The sequence below is a fragment of the Mauremys reevesii genome, linkage group 3 (assembly GCF_016161935.1).
Source record: "Mauremys reevesii isolate NIE-2019 linkage group 3, ASM1616193v1, whole genome shotgun sequence".
NCBI lineage: Eukaryota > Metazoa > Chordata > Testudines > Geoemydidae > Mauremys > Mauremys reevesii.
The window spans coordinates 63,262,241-63,282,429 of NC_052625.1; the positions used below are offsets into that span (position 1 = coordinate 63,262,241).

The following is a 20,189-nucleotide window of genomic DNA, read 5'->3' on the forward strand; positions in this document are numbered from 1 at the left end:
CCTGCCTCTTTTGGTGCAGAAGTTGGAAAGTGTGTAGTGAATGAGGCAGGGGACTGCAGGAAGAGAAAGTACAGTCTCATGGTTAAGACGGTTGAATGCTGCCCTGGAGAACTGGATTTTATCCCTGGCTCTGCCACAGGATTACTATGTGATGCTAGTCAAGTCACTTAAACCAAACTTTTCAGAGGTGGTCGCTAATGGTTTGTTCCTCATTTGACTTGACATCTTATGGTCTGATTTGCAGAAGTGCTGAACACACACAGCTGCAGCTGAAGTCAATGGGAACTGTGATTTGAACATATAAACTGCTATATAGTGCTACATACTCTTAAAAATCAGGTCCTAGGTGTCTCAAATTTGGCATCCCAAATTAGTGAATACTTTTGCCCTTAATCTCGCTGACCCAGTTCCCCGACTCTAAAATGGGGACCATGCCACCCACTTGCCTCACAGGGGTGTTGTGAAATGAAATTAATTAATATCTGTGAAACACATGGTTACTACAGTGATGAGCCCCATCGGAAAACCAATGAGGAAATTTGTCTTCAGAGCAGGGTTTGAATAGTGTGCAGCAAATAAGGTCTGGGACCACACACTGAACAATGAGGAGAAAACAAAACATTGAATAGATGCTCATGAAGTGAGTGCTGTCCATTCTGCACACCAAATGAGGCAGGGGAAAAAATAGTATGTGGTCATGTAATTAAAGATTGTATCATAACCCATGTGGACAAGAGGGTCAAATTAAGCTTGCACAGGCAGCCTTAATACCAGCATTTTCAAATTTTGAATGCTTGAGTTTGCGACCTTAATACTGTTCTTTTACACACACAAAACGATGTTAATTTCCTAGCTTTTAAAAGAGCAACCTTCTCCAAAAAAAAAAAAAAAAGGAAATTCCATCATGTGGCATCATATTGACACCCACATGGGTCATCAACAGGGTTTTAACCTTTAGATCCACCATATAGGCCTTCACCACATAAGCTAATAGAGTAACTGATAGCAGTAGTAGGTTGTCATCCTCTCTGTGGTCCAGCACTAGAGGAGGATGGGAAACATTGCCAGAGGGTTTCACAGATATTTGTTGACAGCAGAGGAATGGCGAGACTCTGGAATCCTGAGTTCCTATTCTAGGCTGTAGAAGGGAGTGTGCTCTAGTGAACACGGAGTCCTCTTCCCCCATTCCCTCCAAGCATGACACCCTTCTGCTCCATCCCATTCAACCTATTTCTGCACCAGTCCCATCTCTTCCACTCCTGGCTCCTTGTCCCAGTGCCCATTCTCCTCACCTAGCCAGTTCCAATCTCCACCCCTTATCCCTGTCTCCTTGCCCAGCCAGTCCCAGTTCTCCCTCAAAACCTTAGAACCTTGTCAGATCTGTATGCCTCACCCTTTAATTCTTCCCTTCAACCCTACTGATTCTCCAGTCTCCATGCTTAGCCAGTCCCTCCCACCTCCTGGTTCCTCAGCCAGTATCTGTTTTCCCCAACCTGCTGGCTCCCAGTCCCCCAGCCAATACCAGTCTCCCCCATCTCATCTTCCAGTTTCCCCTCTTGCCTGCACCAGCCTCCAGTCCCAAATTCTATCCCCACCCTGTCGTCTTGTCCTAATGTTCTCCCACCTGCCCTATCAGATCCAGCTCTGGTTTACTCTGCATTTGAATCAGGCAGTTTGCTCCTCCAGACTGCCTGGGCCTAGCAGGGGGACCACTGAGAGCAGATGAGCTAGAGGCTCCCTGCTCTCTTTGTTCAGGTGCCTGGACCTGGTATGGCCTGCAGCCGTCCAGAGCTGCAACTGCAGGAAAAGTCCTACTCAGACCTGCAATGAACATGCACGGCGTAGATGGAATCTTCAGGAAATCTAGCTGCCAAAACTCTGTCTTTACTGAGCATGTGCAGAGTGTGACCTCTCTCCCCACCCAGGCTTATATCTTGGCCAAATTTGGGCAGATTTTCATGGGGACATTGGAAGGCACATCTTTGATTTAAAAGGTCATTCCCTGCCAAATTTGAAGTCCCTGCTCCAAAGCATAGGGGGTGCTAAAGCTTCTGAAAGAAAGGTTGCCAGAACTTAACATGGGCAAAACAATGTATTATTCCAAGCCTGGTTCTTGGATGTGGCAGATCCATTTTGGCTGGAATTCCCCCCCACAAATCAGCCTGAGGGAGGGCACTGGTATGGAATATTTCATCTTAGATGGTTAAAGTTTGGCAAAGTTGCAAGTAACTGAAAATAGAAAAGTTCAGGTAATCTTAAGGTATGTCTACACTACCCACCAGATCGGCGGGTAGCGATCGATCTATCGGGGATTGATTTATCGCATGTAGTGTAGATGCGATAAATCGATCCCCGATTGCTCTCCCGTCGACTGCTGAACTCCAGCTCGGCGAGAGGCGGAAGCAAAGTCAATGGGGGAGTCATGGCTGTCGATCCCACGCCGCGAGGACGTGAAGTAAGTAATTCTAAGTCGATCTAATATACGCAACTTCAGCTACGAGAATAGCGTAGCTGAAGTCGGTGTATCTTAGATTGATTTCCCCCCACCCCTCCCGTGTAGACCAGGCCTTAACGGGCTGTGCTACCAACCCCACCTATAATATATATACACACACATACACATAAACAGGCAGCAGGAGACCACTGAGTGGATGTTGCTCTGTACTGCCATCCTTGCTGGTGCGCATGTCATGCCATTCTATTTGGATGCCTTGTTGCTCAGTGATACCTCCCCTGGCAGAAGAATGAGGCTATTCATATCCCAGGCTGGAGTGTTTAGAAGTTATTGGTCATGTTCTGATGTGTGGAGCAGGTAGGGGTCTGGGATAATCTGTGCTCCCTTCTTAGTAATAGTATCTTCAGTCAGTCAAGTGCTGCACTGGGTAGAATTCAGATAAGGAGACTCCAAGCCTAGCTCCTTTCACTTCCCAGATTAAACTGAAGACTGTGCTGAATAATATTGAGTAGGGTGGAGGGCTGAGGCCAAGGTGGTAACCCTGACCACAGAGCTAGTCTCATCAGGAAAGATTCAGTACTGAACTCCTGTGAAGTCCTCTTGAGGATGTGGCAAGCATGGGATTGGTGGAGAGAAGGTTAATTTGCACTAGCCTGCACCATCCATGGGCTGTGACTAAAGCGCCTAAGTGCGTAGCACAGAGTAATTCATTAGACGCCAACCTCCTCTTCCCCCATCCTCCATCCGTCACTGCTAGAAGAGGGATAAAACCTACTCTGATAACCTGGACGAAGCTGAGCAGACACGCACATTCCATTTCTTGCTGTTGGCATCTCCCATCACCTCCACCTAAGGACAAGCAACATTGAATTTTGTTTGGATTCTGGAAGCCATGCATGATCCTAGAAATTAACCGCCTCCACTTCTTCAAGACTGCAGTCTTGGTCAAATAGTGAATGGGTCACAGGGACTGAACTCACCATTCCCACCTACAGCTTGGTTCCTCCAAGGCAGAGCAGCATGGCAGAAGTTTGCAATGCCACTACCTGGCTGTCTATTTTGTGCCTAAGCAGTGGACTTCAATCTCCGGTGCTGTCCATCTGGCTCCTTTTACCAGCATGAAATTCACGAAAAACAAACCTCTGCAACTGGAAAGTGGAGCAAGGTCTAGAGTCACCCCTGCCCCCTGGCTAAACAAACAACCCATCTGTTTATCCAGCTCCCTTTTTGTGGAAAGAGCCGGGTGCCCCAGCAGGGGCTTGCTCTGGTTAATTGAAATGCTGTTCTCCAGTGCGGGCAGCTCATTAGTGTTGTGGCTTGCTCTGGAATTCTAATCTTGTCGGAAATGGGAATCGTGTGGCTTCTGAAGCCTCTATGATGAGCATGCTTCCCCCCCCCCGCCCCCAGCCTGCTCCTTCCATCTGAGAATCCACTCAGGTGGGGCGGGGGGTGTTTGTGTGAGCTCCTTTTGAACCAGCTTACACAGAGGAGAGTGAATTGTGGGTGATAATGTGGTTGTTTTGCTGATTTGTTCTAAAGCTAAAGTTGCAAAATCAATATGGCAGATCTGATTAGATGTCAGAACCTGTTTCTCTGTTTCTTTTTTCTTCTTTTTTTTACCCATATAGTTCTGTATTGTGACAAACAGCCCAGAAATGAGCTTTGCTAGCAGTGCTGCAATATGGGGGAGAGAAAAAGGGATGGGAACAAACCAATCAGCTGCCAAAAAAAGTGGTGTTTTGATTCCTTTTATTATTTATATATTGTGAAAGTGGGAAAAGTGGCTCTCCTTTCATGTTACATGCCGGAATTGGCTAAGGGCAGCTCTGTGACAGGCCACACAGTCTGTTTCCTGAACTCTGCAGCTCTGGTGGAATAATAGGTTTACAAGAGTGCTCCCTGGCTTTCATCTCTAAGGCTAGGATGAGGAAATATGGTGTAGTGGTGAAAGCAAGGGAGTAGGAGAGTCAAGACTCCCAGGGTTCAGGTCACAGCTTGGTGTGACTAAATCACTTCACATCTCTTTGAAAAGGGGATGAAAGTGACCTACCTCACCAGGTGAGAGTTAATGCCACAAAGCACTTTAAGATTCTTAAATAAAAGGGGCTATAGAAGGACCAGGTATTATTATTATAATAAATATAAAACTGTTTAGCAGGCTTGTCTCAAGGCTAGATAGTCACTTTCAGAAAAAGCACAGTATATGTCATAGATGCATATTAAAATGAGGGACAGACAACCAGGTTCAGATAGAGGTGGGGCTGATCTGCAGATTGTGGGCCTGGCTTGGTACCGTTGCAAAGTTCAGTGGTGTTTGGAATCTAAATGGGATCTGGTCTCAACCATGCATCCCAAAGCCAGCCATAACATAGTAACTAATCATGAAAATGATTTGACCCCTCTGGATTTTAAGTATCCTAAAAGCAAGACAGAGTCTTTACAGTTACTGAAAATGGCAGAGGTTGATTTAAGTTCTAACCTCTTTGAAACTATTGTCCTTTGAGAGAGTTGTCTTATCACGCTGACACGACATTTTGTTAGATATTGTGGTGTAGCATCAAGATGTAATGAAGCAAACTGTATGATGTTATATCCTGGGTGCAGTATCCTGCCAGGATAATATTACGTCAGCCTGAAAGATTTTTCCAGCCCTGAAAGCCAAGCCTAGTCTGTAAGATGTAGGACAGCTCTGTCACAATTGGAATCCACCTATTCCAGTTTCCACCCACGTGCTACACGACACCAGAACATCTGTTCCAGAATGTGTTCTGCTAATACACTGGATAAGATCAGTTGTCCATCTAATCCAACTGCCCCTGGGGGTGGTCTACACTTGGCACTTCAGAGCAAGATATACTGCCCTATGTGCCGGGGCTTCACTTACCGTGCTGGTGCCTCCTGCTGGTTGTCTTGATTAGCTGTGCAGGTTGGTACGCCTATTCCTGGTAATGCTTTACCCGCTGTCACTTCTGCTCCCAGACCCCCATCACTCCAAGGTCCGTGGCATCCTCTTCATGACACAGCCCTCCGGCCAGGTCACAATCTGTGCTCCCCCCTTTCAAGGGTGAGTTTTGCAATCCAACTATCTCACCAGTTCCCCAGTGGTGACTGCAGCCAGTTGTCTGGCCACTTCCCTGTGGCTCCAGTACCCTCTTTGCCCTTGCCTCAGGGCCTTAGCCTGTAAATCCCAGCAGTCAGTCAGGATCTCTTCTCTAGCTCTCCTAGTCCCTGCTAGCAACACTGCTCTGTCCAGGATGCTAGCTTCCTTCTTCCTGCCAGGCACCTAGTCCTCCCTCCTTCAGTTCCAGAGAGCAACTGACCCTGCTCTGCCCTGCAGCTCTTCTTAGATGGCCTGCTGAGCTCTGATTGGCTGTTCCTCACAGCCCTTCTACTATTGGCTGCTGCTTGTGCAGCTTCCCTAAGGCCCTCCCTGGCATGCCAGTGTGGGCGGATGCCCCATCACACCCTACAATACAACTGACCATGTGTCTGGGGATTCCCTTCTGGACCCCACCGGTCAACGGCTTATGCATGAGAACTACTGTCCCTTATACTGTAAATTGTCATTCTTTTTCATGCTAAGGTTCGCAGATCTGTTACAATGGGTACTTCAGCCTACCTGCAGCTTGGGGGTGGAACCAGACTGCTCAGTCCCTGGCAGCAGGGAAATACCCCATCTCCTGAAGTTCCTTCCATTTTTTTCTGCCTTCACAGCAGCTGGTGGCTCAGCCAGGCCTCCCTGTTGCAGCACTTTTCTGAGGGAAATTCCAAACTTTATATCCAATGTTTAGACTATCAGTTTGGCTCAATAATGTGTCTGTCTAATTCCCAGCTGTGTCCCAGGGCTGCATTTACCTTTTGGGGGGATTGTCCCCTCAGCTCTGCTTCCCCTTGGAGGCGTCTGCAGTGGCTGGAGCGAGCTGAGAAAAGCCAGAGGGGAAGGGGCCGTGTCTCCTGCTTCACTCCTTTATCAACTTTCTCATTAGGGAGGTTGGCTCGCTTTCTGGGCAGGCCACAGTTTTCCTACCATGGCCCATGACCCTGGGTGGGGTCACCTTGGTTCCCCTTCCCCAGGCAGGAGAGGAGCCATGCTAAACTGGAGAGGCGCGCTCTGCTGGGCAAGATGCAGCACTGACTGGGTGGAGGTTGCCTTGGCCCCTCACCTGCCCCCAGGAGGAAAGGAGGCAGGAAGGATTGAAGATGAAGATTTGGATGAACTGATTATTGGTCTCATGGCCCACTAGAAAGAAGTCAACAAATAGAACTTACTTTACTGGCTGATGAAACGTCCATTGTTAAACCAGTGAAGCAAAGCCTTGTGTCGCCATAGCCCAGGAGGGCGTTTTTTGTGGGTGTATAATAGCGTCCAGGCGAAAAGGTCAAGTCTCTGTTGTATAATGCTCTCAACATGCCCAAGCAAGGACAGTTTGTGCAAATCTCTCCATTAAATGCTCCCTTAGTGCATCCACCTTATTCACAACCCTGTGTGCTCATAGAGACCAGACTTGGAACCTGTATGCAGCACTACCCAGATGGAACCCCTACAGGAGGTGTTGGTACTTCCTATCCACTAGAGTAGGCTGCTAAATTGTGAGGTTCTCCTAACCCCTGCCTCCTCAGAGTTGTATTTTGAATTCAGGCTGGTAGTCCTCTCAGCTGTCACAGCATTCATTCCTGAAGTAAATTCAAGAAATACTTCTCCTGCAGTTAAGCATCGAAGTCCAGTCCTTAGGAACACTGACAGTCTCAGGGCAGAGCAGTCCTATCTGCTGCATTGAGACCTATTAGATGGCCATTAGTTCACCACATTTTGCATATTGGTCACCCAGTCTTAGCCGATGCCTTTTCCTTTCTTTTGGCAGAGTTCTTCTCCATGCCTTAGTGCCCAGGGGACGTGGAATCATTATTTATACATCATCTACCTTGTTTTGGACGTCAATATTTAAAGGATAATCCTGCTTCCCACCCCAGAGGCACACCACTATGAAAATCCCATTATAATGGATTTGTGGAGCTTAGTATGAGGGAGAACAAAAACATTTATCCATGCTTACCTGAGAATTTCCTTTCTTTGAATAATAAGGTCCAGAGATCTGGCCCATCTGGGAGACAGATGGATCATCAAGAATAGAAATGGAAAGTAACATCCAAGGGTTGGGTTGTTTATTGTTGGGGAGAATTTACTATGCTCTGCAGCAGGAGCCATTGCTTTCCCTCAACCCAAGTCAAACCCAATGTGTAACTTAAAGTAGATTTGAATTAGCCTGGTAGTAGAAGTTATCTCAACTAGAAGAGAGGTGGAGCATTTTCCTGGTGCTAACAGCTAAAAGGAAGGATTACCTGGTGGTTAGGATAATAGCTTAGCATTTAGGAGACCCAGGTTTGAGTCTCTGCTCTGCAACATACTTAGTGTGAACATGAGCAAGTAATTTAGCTTCTCTGTGCCTCAGTTCCCAAATAGCTCTGCTCTACCTCACTAGTGGTGGTGTGAGGATACATACATTAGAGATTTTGAGGCACCCAGCTACTACAGTGGGGCCAGATACTACAGCTATTACAGAGAGGGCCAGTTAAGTAACAAAGATACTTAGGTCTGGTTCTGCCCCCAACCTGCAAGCAGGCTGAAGTGCCCATTGTAACTGTCTGTGGATCTTATTACTCAAAGGAAATTTTCAGTTATGCACAGATAAATTTTCCTCTTCTAGCTCAAACACCTGTAAATGTTATTCCTGGTGAGACACAGTTGCTTCATCCCTCTTTAGAATCCTGCTAAGCAGTCTGCAGTGCTGTACATCAGGCAACTAATAGCCTGCATCAATTTTACCGTTATCTGTGGCGCTAACAGAAGCGCACAAGGGGAAGAAGGGGGCAATACAGTAAATAAGTAAAAAAAAAAAATCAGTGGATATACACAACTGGAAATGGAAATGCATTAAACTCTGTTTCGATCAGCTGTGGAAGTCAGCCCTCAATGACAGAGCTTTTTGCTGGTGCCCTACCTCCACTAAACCACAAGCTTGGCTATTCACTGCTCTATTAAAATGCTTTCAAGGCTTCCTGGCATGGAGCCTATCCTGGGGGGTGGCTAGAACTGGGCTGTTGGCTCCCATGAACTTCCAACAGCTTTTTGTGATAGTTGATGTGCAGCTAGCTGCACAGGCATGAAGCCATGTACCAGATCTGGGATGCATGACTGCTGGTGAGGTGACCCATACCTTCAACTCAGGGCTGCTGTCTCCATCTTACTAGATTTGGCCATCTGAGCTGGAGTTTGGAACCACCTGCTAAGAATTTTAGCCTGGGGTTGTTTTATTTGTTGTATTGTCCTTTTAATTCCCTTTGTCTGTAGTCTGCTGCAGCAAAGCAGTTCTCCTGCTGACCTTTCTCGTGGGGCTATGGCTACGCTACAGACCTTACAGTGGTGCAGCTGCACTGATGCCACTCTAGCGCTCCTAGTGCAGACTCTCTAAGTCAATGGGAGAGAACTCTCCTGTCGACTTAACTACTCCAGCCCCCCAGGAGCAGCGGTAGCTATGCTGCTGGGAGAAGTTCTCCCACTGATGTAGTGTTGTCCATGCTGGTGTTTAGGTTGGTGTAACTTACCTCGCTCAGGGGGGTGGCTTCTTCACACCCTGAGCAAGACAACTTATACCGCCGGAAATTGTGGTGTGTAGGTAGTTAACGAGGGTCAGAAGATGGCTTCTTCTCCCTTTGGGAGGTCAGAGCCCTTCTCCCTCTTCCGTACCTGCTCCACATCCTGGGATGCTCACTGTCCCTGAGAGAGACCCTGGATGGTCTGAGAGCCTCGACCCCTGCCCAAAACTCTGGGGTGGTTGGGTTTTTTTTAGCATCCATATGATTAAAGACCAGCTGAGGTTCTGGGAAGTGAGATCTTTCCTCAAAGTCTTGAGGAAATCCTGCCTCATATGCCTCCAAAGTGTTTGCAACCCCAGGGGGCTTTATTAGTGCAAAGGAGAAAATTAATTATGGTCACATGCATGCCCTCGGATGGGTACTCTTTAAACAGAATGGCAGCTAGTCACAACAGATGTAAAGTCTGATTCTGTGATCCAGTCCCACTTTGTGATGAACACCTCCCCATGTTCATCCCCTCTGCTTCTGACTAAACATGCTGTGATCAACACCCAGTTTCTGTGCCTGGGAATACACTGCCCAGAGTCTGTGTGCACACATGCACATGCATGTACCACTGCCCTTTGCTGAACAGAATTAGGACTGCACAGCTGTGTGCCATGGGCCGTATGTTGCTAGTAGCTAACAGAGACTCTCCTTTAGCTCTAGTTGTAGTGGCTTGCCCTGCTCCAGTAGGGCTCAGTCCATCCCTGCTACTGCAATGATGTTCCGGATGGCCATGGTGCAAAGTATAGTGACAGCCATGAAAACATAGGTGACCATGGGTTTGTTATGCTACTCAGGGAAGGTGTGTACTCTCCAGCAGCCCTGTGGCATAGGTGACCGAGATCTTGACAGCTGCTCCATTGGCATTTTGGATTCCATTTTAGAAATGGATTGTGTCAAATCTGGGAGTTGGGTGACTGATGTGGCTATAACTCCTGCTGGCTATAAAGCATCGTCAGCCTTACCCTCCTGCCAGCCTCGTGGCATTGGAGAGGGTGTTCAGCACACTGCGCTCCACACTCTGTTGCCCCTTCTGCAATGAAAGAAGCTCTGTTCCTGACATCTATGGTGTTTGCAGTCATAGCCTTTGCAGGTCTAAACCAGAGGATCCCCAGAGTAGCCAGTTCCCAGTCTCTGGCAGTCAGTGCTGTGCTAAGCTGTGCCAGGGGGTTGGTCTTTGGAGGCAGTTTGTTCTGAGTTTTGCAGCTTAAGAATGGGGAGGATTTAGACTTATTTAATTATGTCTCTCTTTGGTGTGTAATTGTTAGAACTCTCTGAGGGGCATTTCAGTCTCTCTCTTCTCTGCTTGTTGCTTCATGGAAAGCTTCACGCACCCTACCATTAACAGGAATTTTCTTGGGAAGCCTCCTTTGTGCAGTGAGCGCTCTCTTGGTTTTATTTAGGTTGTTGAAATTGACCCAGCAAAGCTCATCTGGACAGGGCTATGGCCAGGGGTCACCAGACATGGGGCAAGGTGAGGAAGGGGGTATCCAAATGGCCTAAAGGGGGCACACACAAGCAGTGGAGAGAGGGAGCCTCTGTAAGCAGGTTGGAACATGCCAGCTTTGCCAAGCTAAGCACCAGATACGTTATACTCAGAGAGGTAAAGGGACTGTCACTGCTGTTCCTGGCTGAGCGGCTGATTGGTGACTGTGAGGGAAGAAGTTTCTTAGTTGCTCCTGATACAAGTCAGGGCTCTGTGTAGATTAGTGCTGCCCCTGCCCACATATCCTAGCTGGGGTGGGTACAAGACACCAGATGGCAGCCCTGGATCTATATCTGGATGCCAGCAGGGGGGGCAGGGGGAAATGTCCCTGGGATAGGACACACGACTGCTCCTCGGCTAGCATCCTGCCAGTGCTTTCATTCGAGCCCTTACGCAGACTGTTGTTCAGCCCAGAAATATCTTTGTGGTTGTAATGAGGAACTGAGGCGAAACTTGGTGTATACATTTCTGGTGCTGAGAGATTGTATTAGTTCGGTTCCAGATGAGAACTGGTGTAAATCTGTTGATCTATTTCTTGGTTAGTGGGGGAGGGGGACGAATACACTTTTCTATAAACTGCCTCGATCCTAATTTTTGGCCAGACTCTCCAGCAGAAAAGGATGTAATTTCATATGAGAGAGAGCATCCTGAAGCTATTGGGTTGGGGCGGTGACTGTCATTTTCTCTGTTCATACTGTGCCTAGCACAACAGGGCCCTCACGTGGTGGAGGTCTCCTAGGTGCTGCCGTGATGCTAATAGTACTCCAGCGTGTCAGATAGCCCTATTGGGATTCATGCTCCAGTAGCTCTCTTCCCTTGGCTGTAGCTGAGCCAGCTGCATTAAAATAAGCCCCTGGATCCTCCCTGAAGCTTTGCCCCCAATCTGGAATCTGAAATCAACTCCCCTGAGGTTTGTGGATGTTCAGTTCTGGTCTAAATAGGGACTACACAGCTGGCACCCATCTCTAATCTATGTGAATGTTCCCAGGATGGAAAGGCTCCCTAGCCCATTTGTAACACATCCAACACTCTGATGAGCTCCCCCATGGAAGGAACCACCATTTTGCCCAGTTCTCAGGGCCTGCTGGGCTCGGGTTATCTCCCGTGTTGTGGTCTGATCTGTAGCACTAACATCACTGGGATGCCGAAGAAGAGTGTTGGGAGGCTGCTCTTAGATCCTCATTCGCTAGGGCTGGGAGCAAGGCAGGGGAAAGGGGTGTATGTTTTTCCATTGCTGAATGCTGCATGCACCCCAGCTAATTCTCAACACCCTGGAGAGAGCCACGCTGAGTCCTCCCCATCTGGAGGAAGAGCCACCACAATTCAGGAAGTGTTGGGGGAGCAGAGGAAAAGGAGATCATGGGGGAGATGAAAGGAAAATGTGGGAGTCTCCAAAAGAAGTCCCCTCCCAATACTAACCATCAAGCTCTGCCCAATGCCTCAGGCACGGTGCAGACAGCACTACTGAATCATGATGAGCGTGGCAGGTCAGTCCCTACCCAAGCCCTTAGGAGCTAAACCAGGGAAGAAGGGGCACTGGGACTTTGTGACATTGACAGCTGAAACCCAGCCATCCCAAACACCTGCATTTCCCTAAGGGAGGAGTGGTAACTGCTTGTTGCTGGAGTTCACAGTTTGAGTATGTCTGTAGCTTTGTCCTTGTCCCAGCTGCAGGCTGTATCTTAGGGCAGGCTGCACTTGGAGGACACTTGAATGACACTCCTTCACTTCCTTCTGAGTCCTGTGGGAGGAAGGGACGCTGTCACTGGAGCAGAACTGTTTCCCCCAGAACCTGCGGAGGACTCCAGCCAGCAGCTGAAGGGAGTCTGCAGAATATAATACCACTTCTGGGGTGAGGGAGGTTTGAGGGGATTTAATACAGAGGGGACGTCCCTGAGACACTCCCAGTGTGAACAGAAACCCTACTAGGAAGCTAAGCATCCAGAGAGGGCTTCTGCATTCGAATCAGCCCCCACCATTCCTGACCTAAACTTTGAAACAGCACCAACTCCATTTGCCCAAAGGGAAAATGTTTCCATGCAAAGTAAATACCCAGAGGTATCCAGGGATTCCTTGACAGGTATGGTATTCTCTCCACTCCCAACCTGTGCCAGGACTGTTATGCTGGGGAAGCTAGGACCTCAGCTCTCTAGAAATGTCATCTTTTAAAGCTCCTTATAGGAAGACACTGTTCATATTCTGATCTGTACTTTTCTGGATGTGCCAATCTCTGACTGAAGCAGAAATTCCTCTCAGTCAATGCCAGCCTTTTCTCTTTGCACTGAGATTGGACATTTTCCTGTTTCTGCTCACGTGAATTCTAATGTCCACCCCTACCCCCACTTCCCCACTGCACAGTCTCCTCTTCTTCCTATCCTCAAATTTTAGCTGTGATTTTTGGGTTTAAATGGTCTCCAAAAATCAGATAAAGTTGGTAAGTAACTTGATGAGCCCCAAGTGAGGCTGCATATCTTGCATGAGTTCACTACAGATCCCTCATTGGGTCCAGAGATTGACAGACAGGGCCTGAGTCTTATGTTCCTATGCAGACCCATTGCATTTCATATGGTTTCAGGCTTGACTGTGAGTCTTTCACACAGCTCTGGTCACAACCGACCTTAGAAAACCTAGGAAACCTCTCATTGCAACTGACTGTGTGGAATTCTGTCTCTAAGCCTGGATTCTTCTCTTCTGAGCTCCTGGGGTGCGGGGAGGGAAGATAGTTGGGGAGGGTTGAAAACTCCGCTTAGAATGGGACGGGAAAATTTTGCATTGCTTCACAGTGACCTGTGTGGCTGAATGTGGAGTGGCAGTGGTGAGTGATTCCAGCCAGTCATCTGTAGCCCAAGGTTGCTGCAACCTATTTCTGCTTCAGATCCGATGAGCTCCATAAATCTCACCCATTGCAAATGTGCCGAGACGTGGGCCCAAGTATTCTGGGCACAACTGATAGCAGGAGTTGGCTGTCATGCCAAAACTAATGCTGTTTCCAGAGAGTGGCTATGGGCTAGCTCAAGGGACAATAAATGAAAACGGCATTTGCACTGATCAGGGATTTCCTTACTTAGTGTTTATAGTGACGAGACATTTTGCCATCCTAATTGTGAGCCAGAATATAGTAGCTAATAGCAGCTTAATGCAATATAAATGGGCTTAAAAGTGATGATCCTGCTGGGATTTCCTTAATAGTTCATAGCATATGCAATTGCATAATACGTGGCCTCCTGGCCAATTACTTGCTGTGCTGTGAAATGGGAGACTGGGGCTTTGGCAAAGAAGGGATAGGAAGTGGCACTCAATGTAAGATGTTTTGCTGGGGACAAGATAAAGGAGAATTTGAAGAGATGAGACAATAGAAACAGCTAGTTGGGTCTGAGGAAAATACAGGGACATGCGGGGGCCAATTTTCGTTAGGCCTCCAGTAGTGATTTGCCTCATTTTTTGCTTTGCACTTGTTTGTGCATGCAAAACCTGCATTTGTATTTAGAAACAAGCAGTTGTGCATTTTAGTTTGGTGCATAGGCACCCACCACTGACTTTGCATGTGCACATGAAAAGTATTTTGTGCACACAAATGAAGCTATTTGCTATTTTGTTGGAAACCCATTAGAAATGTGGGTTTCCTTATGGCTAAAGTTGTGCCTCCCAAATTCTCCTCACAGGCAAAGAGTGGGGTGGAAGCCCACCTTCCACAGAATTGTGAGAAAGCAAAAGATTTTGTTCTCACCTTGAGGTTTTTTTTGCTGTCTGCACAGGTGGAAAAATTATTTAATTGCCAAGAATAGCTTTTTCTTTACTAATGGATCTTATAGATTCATAATTTTGTTTAATGCCATAAGGGACCATTATGATCTAATCTGACCTCCCGCGTAGCTCAAGCTAAAGACCCACACCCAGTAATCGCTGCATCAAAGCCATCACTTCTGTTTGAGATATAGCCATAGGATGCAGAGGTGGGGGGTCACACAGGCCATTGCCCAATCACTTTTTGGCCCACAGCAGCCCAGCTTGGGGCAGGTGACCCAGTGGTTCAAGGACCAGGAAAGAGGCAGGTCAGGGCATCATGGGGGACAGCCCTGCCTGCAAGCTTTGGTGAGAGCCAATGAGGCAGAGCAAGGAGCCAGGACGGGAGCCACTGTGGGGTAAGTAGTGGTGCAGGCTTGCTCTCTAGTGCCTCTCCAGGGGCAGGACGCCCCCTTGTGTGGTCCCCCTCATTTGAAATGGCACTGTGCAGCCAGGGGCTGTTGTGTATCTTTTAGAAAGACACCCAGTCTTGACTTAGACTGCAAGTGAGCGTGAATCCACCATGGCCCAAGAGCTAGGCACCCAAATACCTTTGAGGATCTGTACCCATGTCCTGAGGTAAGTTGTTCCAGTGATTTGTTACCCTCCCCATTAAAATTTTGTGATTTATTTCTAGTCTAAATTTGTCTAGCTTCAGCTTCCAATCATTGGAGCTCATTATGTCTTTTTCTGCTAGATTAAAGAGCCATTTTCTATTAAAAATCTCTTTCCCATGTAGGTCTTCTAGACTGTGATCAAATCATCTAACGTTCTCTTTAACACAGTAAATAGATTGAGCTGCTTTAGTTTTTCACTATAATGTAGGTTTTCCAGTCCTCTAATCATTCTTGTATTTCTTCTGAATCCTGTCCAATTTGTCAACATCCTTTTGGAAGTGTGGACACCATTATTGGACACAGTACTCCACTAATAGTCTCAATGCAGAGGTAATACCGTCTCCCTGCTCGATATTCCCTTGCTTATAGAGCCAAGGATTGCATTCAACTTCTTAGCTACAGCATTGCATTGAGAGCTTATGTTCAGTTAGTTATCATGACCCCTACGTCCTTCTCAGATACAGGTTTCCAGGATAGCTCTTTCATGTGTGACTTTACATTCTTTGTTCCCAGACACACGACCTTGCATTTGGCTGTGTTTAAAACACACTATTGTTCAAATGAACCCACCTTACCAAGCAATCCAGGTTAGTCTGTATTACTGACCTGTCCACATCGTTATTTACCACTCCACTATTTTTAGTGTGCTCTACCAATTAACTGGAAGATAATATAAAATCATTGCCCGTAAAATTTGCAAAGATATTGATAGCACTGATATTGAACAGCATTGGGCTGAGAAGAGATCCCTGTGGGACCGCATTAGAAACATTCCTCATTTACTATTACTTTTTGCATTCTCTTAGTTAGCCACTTTTTTAATCCATTTAACATGGGCTATATAGATTTTTCTATAGTGCTAATGTTTTTTAAATCAGAATGTCATGCGGGACTACGTCAACTGTCTTATGGAAATCTAAGGGTGTTATGTCAACATCTTCCCTTTTTTCAAGCAAACTTGTGATCTTCTCAAAAAACAATATAAAATGTATTTGACGAGTGATTTTTTCCATAAAACCAAGTTTGACATTAATTATGCTGTCATCTTTACTAACTGCATCCCATATTGGTTTTTCCATAATTTTGCCCAAATCAGTAAAGAATTAAAAGATTTCCTGACATTCAGCCTAAATTTTTCTTTTCTTAAGTTGACCCTATTAGTCCTAGTTACTCTCCGTTGGTCCATGCTAAATTACTCTCTATCCTTAGTGTTTATATCCTTCAGATATTTGCAGACGATGTTAACTTCTCCCTCCCTTCCCCCAGCTGTAGCTTAGCCAGGCTAAATATATTTAAATCTCTTAATCTTTTCCCGTAAGTAAGTCCCTCCACCTCTTTGATCATTTTTCTGCTCTTTTCTGAACTCACATCACTTTGTCACTATCTTTATAGTAATGAAGTGCTCAGAACAGACAGCTGGAGTTTCCCGAGAGCTGTATAGAGAAGGCTCTCCACACTCTGATCTGGGACATGATCCTCTGAGACCAAGGTTCCCAGATCTGAGTGCAATATCCCAATGGTTCTCCCCAGACATGTGTAGAGACGGTTTATCCCTTCCTTGATGGGATGGCTCAGCAATCGACATGTGTTACCCAAACTCATAAAAATGCCAGTGTCACTGCTGAGTGCTTTGAGTGCTAGAGGTGCCCCAATCAAGGAGGGGCATCACAAAGAAGTTTCAGAAAGCTGGATGCCACATTACAGAGTGCATGGTAACTGCAACCCTCCAGCCAAGAACTGCTGAAGAACTGGTTCAAATCTGGAACCCAATCCTGAGTTTTGATGCCCTGGATGAGAATGGGGGGTTGTATTGCAATTCTTGTTGGTGTAATCAGAAGAGCCAGGAATGGGAGTGACTGATTCTTTGTAGAATGGACCCCCATCATTGCCTTCCTGGAATAAAATCCATCCTGCTATGATAGAGTGGGGAGAGAAAAGCAACCAGAGAGCACTCCAGGCTGTCGTTGGGAAATGTACTTCCTGCCCCTTGCCTTGCAAGCTCCCCTCTGCCGCAGATTAAATCCCCTCCAGTTGATATTAAAAGGATGACTCTGTGAGGTGCTGCTGCCTCTGCGATAAGTGGACTCAGCTCCTCCGAGATGCTCCTTTGATGCCAGCCCAGTTTGAAGTCTGTCACTGAAGGAGTCTGGCAAATCAAATGTCAAAACGTGTTTATCTGGTGAGTGGGCTAACAAATAAATCTCTCTCCGGGTCTGAGTCCAGATGAGATGAGACAGAGCTGTTGGCCAGATGGGGAGGGCGAGGGAAGCAGGCACCGGGGGTGGGCAGCAGGCAGCTGTCCTTGAGTGGATGCCAGTTCTGTCACCGGTCTCCTTCCGGTGCCCTCTGCTGCAGAAAGCACCCTGAATTCAGAAGAGTAATTTCTATGAATGCACAATGCCTGCAGCTGTCAGAAACCACAGAGCTCTGAATACCGCAGCTAAAGCCAGTTGCTGTAAGGTGCTCCAGAGTTTCGCTAGTGGGTTTGGGATGTTCCTCCCCTGTAGAAACACAGTGTCCAAGAGTGGTAATAGGGAGAGAATATGTCAAGTGTCACAGCTTTGGCAAGAGAGTCCCCATCCCATGGCTCATTGCGCCTCTCTGAGACAGGCGGCATTTGCTAGTAGTTTGAGCACAAGACTGAGAGCCAGGAACCTCCTGAGTTCTGATCCCAGCAGTGACACTGACTCCTGTTGAGAGCCCAGAAAGTAGGGTCAGGCAGTTAGACCTGGAGTCAGGGCTCCTGGATTCTATTCCAAATTCTGCCACTGACTCCTTGTGTGACCCTAAACAAATCGTAATCTGTCCCCACCTGCTAAGTGATGCTGGTAATACCCTGGCTCACAATTCTTCCCACACTAGTAATGTCCAAAAGCTGTTACCATCTAATGGCTGATGAGAACCAAGTCGAACATCTCCCTGCATTTCCATGGGGACAGATCCACAGGACAAACATCACTTCCAGGACTGGCATTGATTAGCGTTTTTTCCTGGAAGCCTCAACAAAGAGCGCGAGGACTGAAAGGGCCATGGAGACTGAACTTCCCTATTCCCTCAAGATCCAGACGAGGGGCTGAAAGCCAATCTGAGGAGAGAGGTGGGGTCTGGGGGAAGCTTGCTCTGACCCTGTTCTGTAGGTGAATAGGACTGTTGTTGTCTAACCCTTAGCACCCTGCCTCTACATCTTGTCTGTACAATAGGTAATGGTTAAGAATTCAAATTAAACATATTAATGATTAATAGTCAATATTTTGCCATTATAATTGCCTTAGACTGCTTTCCTTCCCCACCAGACTCTGCCTGGCTTGGGACTCCTCCCCTTCATACTTTAGGCCCTGCCCTTTGTGTTGACGCAACTCTGGTTTGTAATAACTATTTCTGTCTCTGGCTGCTCTCCCCTCACTTCCTCTGTCTGTTTTGGAAGCAGCTAGAGAGTGTCTAGTGCTCCCAACTTAGTATGTAGACTCAAAACAGAAGGCAAGGTAAAGGTATAGCCCAGCTGTAAGCAAAAGGCTCTGACCACCCATGGCTTTGAGGATCATTGCATTTTATAGCAGTAATTCTTCTCCTCCCTTATGATGTTTGCTGTTTTCAGCAGCACTTTACCTGCAGTTTCACTGTTTTTAACTTTCAGTGAGTTTTATTAAAAGGCCCAAACATACAGGGGACTGGAATTCCTGGCAGCTGGTAATGGGATACAGAACCTTTCCCTTTCAGAGTGCTACTTTGAATCCAGGTTTCAGAGTAGCAGCCGTGTTAGTCTATATCCGCAAAAAGAACAGAAGTACTTGTGGCATATTTGAGCATAAACTTTCATGGGCTACAGCCCACTTCATCGGACGCATAGAATGGAACATATAGTGAGGAGATATTTATACATACAGAGAACATGAAAAGGTGGGAGTAGCCACCAATCCAGCCAGCAATGACTAAGAGCCATTCCTAGCTAATGGCTGTTCTGAGGTCCGTGTGAATTCAGTAGTTCCTAGTAGGCAGCAATAGACCACAGAAATCAAACCCACAGATGGTGCTAATTGGCTGCTTGTTGAGCAGACTGTGAAAGCCAAAGATATGTTGTTTGGTTTGGATGAAAATATGCATGTCCGTCTCCATCTGTGCCTTTTGTTATGACTTTTTAAAGGTGATGTCTTGGGTGCAAGGAGACTAGCATACAGAAGGCCTGCTCCTATGGTCCCCAACAGCAGGAAGCATTGCCTGAGCTTCAGACTCCAGTTATGTCCCATTTTACTGGGGAATTCCTTGAAGTGAGGTGCTGAAACTCTACAGGGAGGTGCATAAGTATGAGCTTTATTGATCAGGTGTGTGTTGCATGGGTATCCCGACAGCATTCACTAAATGCCCAAAGTCCCCTGTCTCAGCAAGCACTGGGCTCAGTATAAAACCTGGGAAGATTAGCCAGTTTCTTCTCTGATTGTTCCAAAGTCCTGCTTGGGAATCTGGAGGGGCTTGTCCTTGGATCCACGCACTAGACACTAAAGGGTCTACTTTCACTTTCACGCTAATTCTGGGGGCTTAGTTTTCCCCCTTGCAGCATAAAATACTCCCTGTCTGTGATTCTTCTCCGAGGGTGGAAATGGTACCAGCTGCCCTCTACCCTTGCCCTTATTGCTGGGGCTTGTGCATCTGTCTCTGGCAGCCATTGAGTGCTGGTTCCCTGCAGCCCTCTGCGATGCTCAGAAGAGTCAGACAGAGCAGCGCATTCAATTTTCTTTCTTTTCTCTTTTTCCCTTGTATGTGACTCTGCTGGCATTTAAAACTCCGAGGCCCCGTTTGTCCCCAGAGAGAATTAAGCCGGAATATACAATAAAGCTGTGCTCCTGGCTGGTGACGATCAGAGTGGGAGGAGGAGGGAAAGAGGAAATGTAAAGAGTTAGAATAAATGCCAGAGTGACCTTGTCAAGGGCTTGGATAGTCAGAGTGAAATGTGGCCGAGAGCTTCTCCGGGTGCTTCTTGTGAATGCAGCGGGGGCTGCTGCTTTTCAGTTCTTCCATAGGAACCACAACGCCTGCTGGCCTGGGTTTGCTGGGCCACAGAGGTGTTCATCCAGGCTGTTTGGAAGGCGCTGGCCTTTGGAACTTCTTGCTGTGCATAAGACTGGATGTTAACATTGGGACGCTTTCATAGACATGTCTGGCCTGGCGTCTTGCCAGATTCTAGTCTGGGGGATCCCATTTGCCTCCCTGAATT

The 20,189-nt window shown here is 47.1% G+C and overlaps 1 protein-coding gene across 4 annotated transcripts in view; it reads left to right on the forward strand.

Annotated features, from left to right (window-relative positions):
- MDGA1 (MAM domain containing glycosylphosphatidylinositol anchor 1) overlaps positions 1–20,189 on the forward strand; it is a 185,823-nt gene that overhangs the window by 92,871 nt on the left and 72,763 nt on the right. The gene's annotated exons all lie outside the window — the stretch shown is intronic.